Source organism: Erythrolamprus reginae, chromosome 2 (assembly GCF_031021105.1).
Source record: "Erythrolamprus reginae isolate rEryReg1 chromosome 2, rEryReg1.hap1, whole genome shotgun sequence".
Taxonomy (NCBI): Eukaryota; Metazoa; Chordata; class Lepidosauria; order Squamata; family Dipsadidae; genus Erythrolamprus; species Erythrolamprus reginae.
In genome coordinates this window covers 12885801-12892607 of record NC_091951.1, presented here as the reverse complement: position 1 = coordinate 12892607, position 6807 = coordinate 12885801, and positions in this window count along the sequence as shown.

Genomic DNA, 6807 nt, shown 5'->3' with positions numbered 1-6807 from the left:
CACCCCAAATGATCTTCTCTATGGATAAAAATGCTCAAAGGCTTTTTTGTGGAATCTTGAAAGAGAGTATGTCTTTCTATGTGAAATGTCAGAGGTATCAAATACAGTACAGTATATAAATTCCCTATTTCATCTAGTGTAATGAATCTTTTGGAAGCTACAAACTCCTCTCTTTTCCCGCCATAAATGAAGATGGCTGCTCTCTCCTTTGCCGGTTCTTCTGGAGACTCCTTGGACTAAAATTATTTATTTAGTTATTATTTATTTGTTTTTTTGTTTATTTTTACTTCTATGCCGCCCCTCTCTGTGGACTCCCTCTTCCGATTACACATTATTATGATTAGCAAATTCAGTTGATTTTACATTTCCTATGCAGTCACCTTTCCACAGAGCATGTACAGAGTGGAAATTAGGCCCTGTCTGTGGAGAAGAGGAGGGGATAGCTTAATAGCCCTAGAATATAAAATATAGAACATAAAAGAATATAAATCTTTGAAAATCTTTCAAAAGATTTTCAGCAAGGCCCTAAGAATTTCCGGAAACAGGAATCAGCTGGAGAATGGCGCCCCCTGCTGATTTGCAGTTTCTCCTGTCACTTAGAATGCTGGTGTGGGGTGTGGGGTGGAGAGTTAAAAAAACCATCCCATGAGTCTCAAATTCTGTTGAAGCACTGAGCCAATGAGGGCTAATCTTTTTTTTTCTTGGGTGCCGAAAGAGCTATCTCGCATGTGTGAGTGCCCACACCCATAATTCAAGGCCGAGGGCAAAACCAGCTTCCCCGCCCCCTGTTGCTGATGCTATTTTTGGCCTTTAAAGCTTTGGGTGGAATGAGATCTCTTCTTCCGGATTACATCCATCCCCCCATCCGCTCTAGCAGAAGAGGTATGGTGTGGCTACGTTAAGGACTCCCATGTAGTGAGATCCAGGAGATGGGCCTTTTCTAGCCACCTTTAATGTCCTCCCAGAAGTCCTTTAAAATCTGGTTGTGTGGATGAGCTTGAGGATTTCAAGGAACTGGTGAACTTGCAATTGGACAACATTACAGTGTCAAATGGTTCCTTCTAGTTCATTAGTAATAAAATGCTTTGTTCACAATTGCATATTTAAAAAATATTAAAATAAGGTTTATATTTTAATATAGAAGATTCTCAAAAGAAATATAAAAATTAAACCAGAGTATTTTCTTTTAAGAGTACTGGAGAAAGAACTTGAAAAGACCAATATAACTTCATTGTTATTATTGACAGTAGTGAGAGTAGCCAGATTAAGGGCTTTAATCAAAGAAAATAATACATCCAACTTTATTTCCGCTTGGAAACCACTTCCGGATTTTGTGCTGAAGCTAGAAAAATATGATACATCGACTTTGAATTTTGTTGATCAGAAATATTTCTTGTTATAGAAATGGCTAATAGATATTAAGTTTGCAAAAGTAAAAGATTGAGGCTGTAAGGTTATTATTTGTATTCCATGTTGTTGAAAAGAACACACAATATTATTCCTTGGGAGGTGATAGACAAGTGACATTTGCTTTTGTAGCCAATAAGGGATATTATCTCCCAACCCACCTTTATTTTTTTCAGCCAAGAAGGCACCAAGTGCTGCCGTCTTCCTTCCACCTTCCAAAGACCACCACTGACTAAGAAGAGATGTAGTTGATTTTAATACTACATTTTTCCTTTTGCTGAGTTTTCACTTTGGAGGCAACGTAAATAGAGAACAATGGGAACACGACAGGACTCAACATGCTGGATGGTTTTTCTCCTTCCTTGAGCAGAGGAGCTGCTGAAGCTGCACAATGTTTTCACAAATTGCTGAACACAGGCTGCAAATGCATGCATGACTTTGTGACACTCCTGGAGGCATTGAGGGACTGGCACTTTGTCAGCTTCAGATGGGGGGAGAGAACCATGGGCCACGTTGCCTTGGATCCCATTGGCAGTCAGCCATTTTAAGTCGACTGTAGGGAGCCTTCCGCCATTTTAGGGACTAAAGGCAGCATTTGTAACTCTGCACAGTCTTTCAAAGAGAGATTCTTTAGGCAGGCCCTGCGGTTGCCTCCAAACTCAGGCACCCGGACTTTGGCCTGGAGCGGATAAGAAATTGGGCCCTGAATTTGAGAGAGATGCTTTTCCCTTCACAAAGGGGCTTCTTTGCCCACCTGAAAATTGGAAGCTCCAAGAAATTCATAGAAATCCAATCAATCAATCAATCAATCAATCAATCCAGGCAAAGCAAAGAGGGCTGAGAGAGAGAGCAGTCTGCCCAGAAAGTTGCTACCAGCTGTACTGTTTTTGTCCTGTCTGTTCAAGGCCTCTCCTTGCGCACATCAGAACAACATTGCCTGTTAGACTGATAATGTGATCTAAGGCAGCATGGCACATGGTTCTCTCCCCCACATCTGAAGTTGTGGTGTGAAGCAACTGAGGGTGTGTATTTTTGTGTGAAAGTAATGCAGTTAGAAGGGGATTTTTTTCCTCTAACATTATTTACAAGGAGTATTGTAGGTAGGAGTAGCTGTGGAAAAACATGAGTAGTAACGGTATTGGGTGGGTGTGGGTGTATCTGTGTGTTGTGTAGGGAACTATGTTGTTAGCTTTTATAGAATAACAGCATTGGAAGAGAACGTAGAGGTCTTCTAGTCCAACCCTTTGCTCAGGCAGGAAACCTTATGCCATTTCTTATGCGTCTCCAGTCCACCAAACTGAGTAAAAGGTTAAAAGAACCTGCAACAGGAGCCCAAATTTTTAAAAAACAATATTCAAACAACAATAAAATCTAAGTATTGCCCACAAGATCGTATACTGCAATGTCCTGCCTGTCAAAGACTACTTCAGCTTCAACCACAACAACACAAGAGCCCACAACAGGTTCAAGCTTCATATTAACCGCTCCAAACTTGACTGTAAAAAATATGACTTTAGTAATCGGGTTGTCGAAGCATGGAACTCATTACCGAACTCTGTAGTACCATCCCCTAACCCCAACATTTTACCCTTAGACTGTCCACGGTTGATCTCTCCAGATTCCTAAGAGGTCAGTAAGGGGCGTCCATAAGCGCACTAGAGTGCCTTCCGTCCCCTGTCCTATAGTCTCTCTTATATCTCGTATTTCTTCTCTACTATATCCTATGTAACCTTCATTGTGTATTATTGTGTATTGGACAAAATAAATAAATAAAATAAAAATAAAATGGATTAAATGCGAAGCTTGAACAATACAGAACAACGATTCTCGATGGCATTTCACAACTGCCAAACCATATGGTCTACGTAATCCCTTTTCCAGATAAATGTGTATTTGCTTAATGCTTGCAAATGTATCCCAGGTCTTCCAGAAGACACTTTCTGTTGTGTAGCTGCTAAGAAAGAAAGTTCTCCCATAAAAAAAACCAGCCTTGACTAAGGAGAGAAAAACACACTTCCTTAATTTTTGTTTTAAAGGAGATCCAGCCTCTCTTCTTAAAAGTGCAAAATCCCCCTTTAAAATGTTACTCATGAAGCCCAGAATCCCAGGCAGCCCCGACTGCACTTAAATTGAAGTCCTATAATATGAGATTTATTTTCTGGTCACAGAGTCAGCAATGTCCCCAAGAACATCAACCAAAATAAAACCTTGCCTTCAAAGTGTGTGTGTGTGTGTGTTTTTTTTTTTTACAGAAGAGCACACAAGAGTTGTTTATTTGCTCTAAAGCAGTCATGGGTTTCACTTTACCATTGGTTCGGAGGAGAGTCTCGTGCCACTGCCCGTTCACTCGGTCGAAGAGCCAGTTCCAGGTCTTCAGCAGGTCCAAGAGTGAAACTCAGACACTACTGAGGTAAAATCTGTTTCCAGCAAAGAGAAGGAAGCCAGGCCAATCTCTTACACAGGCTGCAGCCAACTGTCAAGTCACCAGAATGTTTGCTCTGTTGCTAGGCAACGACCAATAGGACCTCTCTTCTGCCCTCCTTTTGAAAGGACTTTATAGTTTCATTTGAGGCCAGGCTGTTTTGGGGTCTCCTCTCTCCCTGGGGGGGGGGTATCTGCCACTAGACTGGATAGGGGGACCCCCTCCCCTCCTTGAAATAAGGCCATCTTCTCCGGCCTTGGAAGTGTCCCTCCAGCAGTTCCCCCTCCTCTCAGCCTTCCGGAAGGCCCTCAAAATATGGCTCTGTGCCCAGGCATTGAGTTCATGTCACATGAATTTCTGGCTGAGAGATTTTTCCTTGGTGCTCATTCATCTTTTGTGTATTGAATTTATGGTCTCCTGTTCTTCTTCTCTTTTTTAAAAAAATATTTTTTATTAAGTTGCAAAGACAGACAAAACATACATTACATGTAACATTTAGTGGAGCAACAATCGCTCCTCTCAAAGTAGAAGTCATCTTTATATTTATAATAAGTAAAAAAGAAAAAAATTAATAAACTAACGTTATCATTTATTATAAAATACTTGGATATATCAATTATAAGATAAGTTAAAAAAAACACATCTAAAACATTTAAAAATATATAGAAAATTTAAAATTATGACTTGAAATGAACTATGAAGAAAGAAAAAAAGAGAAATTGTAGAAGAGGAAAGAAGGAGTTTATCTTTATATTGTTAATAATCACTGTCTAATACAATATAACTACTAGGTACAAATATATTTAATATAGTGTAAAAATAAGGTTATCCCTATTTCTTTGTATCCCACCAGATCTATACCTTTTGCCAAACCTCATAAAATTCTGATTCTTCTTGATTTTTTATGGTCTCCTGTTCTTCTACTGCTATTTTTATGGTGTGGGCCCAGAGCGCTTGTGTGAGCTGGCCAGTCAGAGGTGTCTAATCATTAAAACACATGTCAAAATCTGGCCAATCAGTAGAAGACCCTCATTCTGAATTCTCACAAGATGCTTTAAAGCAGCCCTGTCCTATCTTTTGGCTTGCCTGGGAAGCACTGAATGGAAAGGAATAGTCTTGGATCCTGGACAGATTATATAACATAGTTAACTCATCTAAATAACACACTTGCTCATTATATATTTTTCATTATGTCAAAAGTTTTGTGGGGCTACATTAAAAGCTGTCCAGGGCTGAATGTGGTCTATGAGGTGCAGGATGGGCACATCTGAAGTCCATTTTTTACGCTCTCAAACGTGGCCACCTCTTAAAGGCATCTGGGAAGCCCAAAAGGAATTGAGTTGAAAGTCCCAATGCTTTTCACTTGCACAAAAAGAACCTCTATAATATGGGGAGAGCTTCCCCATCAATCTAGGGTCTCCTCACTCTTGGGCCATGTTGGGTACCGGAAGACACAGGAACAAAATGGCTGCCTCCTTCCAAAAGGAGCACACAGGAACAAAATGGCTGCCTCCTTCCCAAAGGAGCACACAGGAACAAAATGGCTGCCTCCTTCCCAAAGGAGCACACAGGAACAAAATGGCTGCCTCCTTCCCAAAGGAGCACACAGGAACAAAATGGCTGCCTCCTTCCCAAAGGAGCTCACAGGAACCCTCCCCAGTTCTTGCTCCTTCCAGGTTTTGCCTTGGTTGCTCCTCTTCTTACCACTCAAAGGGAAATTGGCGTCTCCGATCAACAAGGGGGGTAAAATCCCTCCTATCTTCAAAACAGGCAGCAACTCAAGCAGGAGGTAAACAAAAATATTTATTTTCAACAAACAATATTGGCAAACTTTACAATATATGTTCAATAGTTAAGGAGGTAGCAGCTTGGTTGTGCAATCCATCTCATGTTCCATTTCTCTATAGCATGAAAATCCATAAGTGATTTTCCAGAAAATTTTAGTTTTTGAAAGTTATACTTGGTACAGTATATTGATTATTTATCCAACTTTGGAGGATCAAATATATGGTCAAGTTTAATACATTAAGTACTTTAATGGCATAAGTCTCAAAAACACACCCTTCTTTTAAAAAAGAAACAATTTTTTTGAAGATTCTATTGCACATTATATAAGGGGTTTCAAACTCAATTGTGTCACAGGCCAGATCATGATCTATTGTGACATTTTTTGCATTTGCGGAGTTAGGGTGGGCGTGGCCTGCATGTTACGTATTGGGCCAGTTTGATATGCCTTCTTTATACATGCCACCTATTATACAACTATATAGTTATATAATATAGAGGGAAAGAGATGGGGAAAATCTCTTTTCAATCTGAGCAAATATAATGACGATTAATAATTTCTCGATCTCTCTTAAAGTAAAAGCAGCAACTCTTCATCCTATTCCTCATCTCATTTAGCTACAAACATTTCTCTAAAATCTGTTAATCAGCAGGAGCTTATTAAACTTCACAAGAAATAACAACATAGTTGCTACAAACTACTGTATTTTTGGTGCATAAGACGCACTGATGTATAAGATGCACCTATATTTTAGAGGAGGAAAACAAGGAAAAAAGTATTGTGAACCAAATGGTGTAGTATTATATTGTTTAATAAAATACCAGTGTAGCAGAATACTTTTTACACGTTTGTGGACTTCAACTTCCAGAATTCCTCCACCAGTCATGCTACTTTAGGAATGGGAGTTGAAGTCCACAAGCCTTAATCTTGCCAGGATTGAAGACCCTTGCTCTTCTAACCCCTAACTCGGGGATCTTCAAACTTGACAGTTTTAAGACCAGTGGACTTCAACTCCCAGAATTCCTCCACCAGTCATGGGAGAAGGGTCTTGGCTGGAGGATAACACGCCACACACACACACACACACTCCACACAAACACACACACACAACAGGCCCGTTGGTCTCCCTTGCCCAGTTTAACTGCTGCAATCCTGATCCGGTTGAGGAAAAAGTGAAAATTGCTTTCTACCA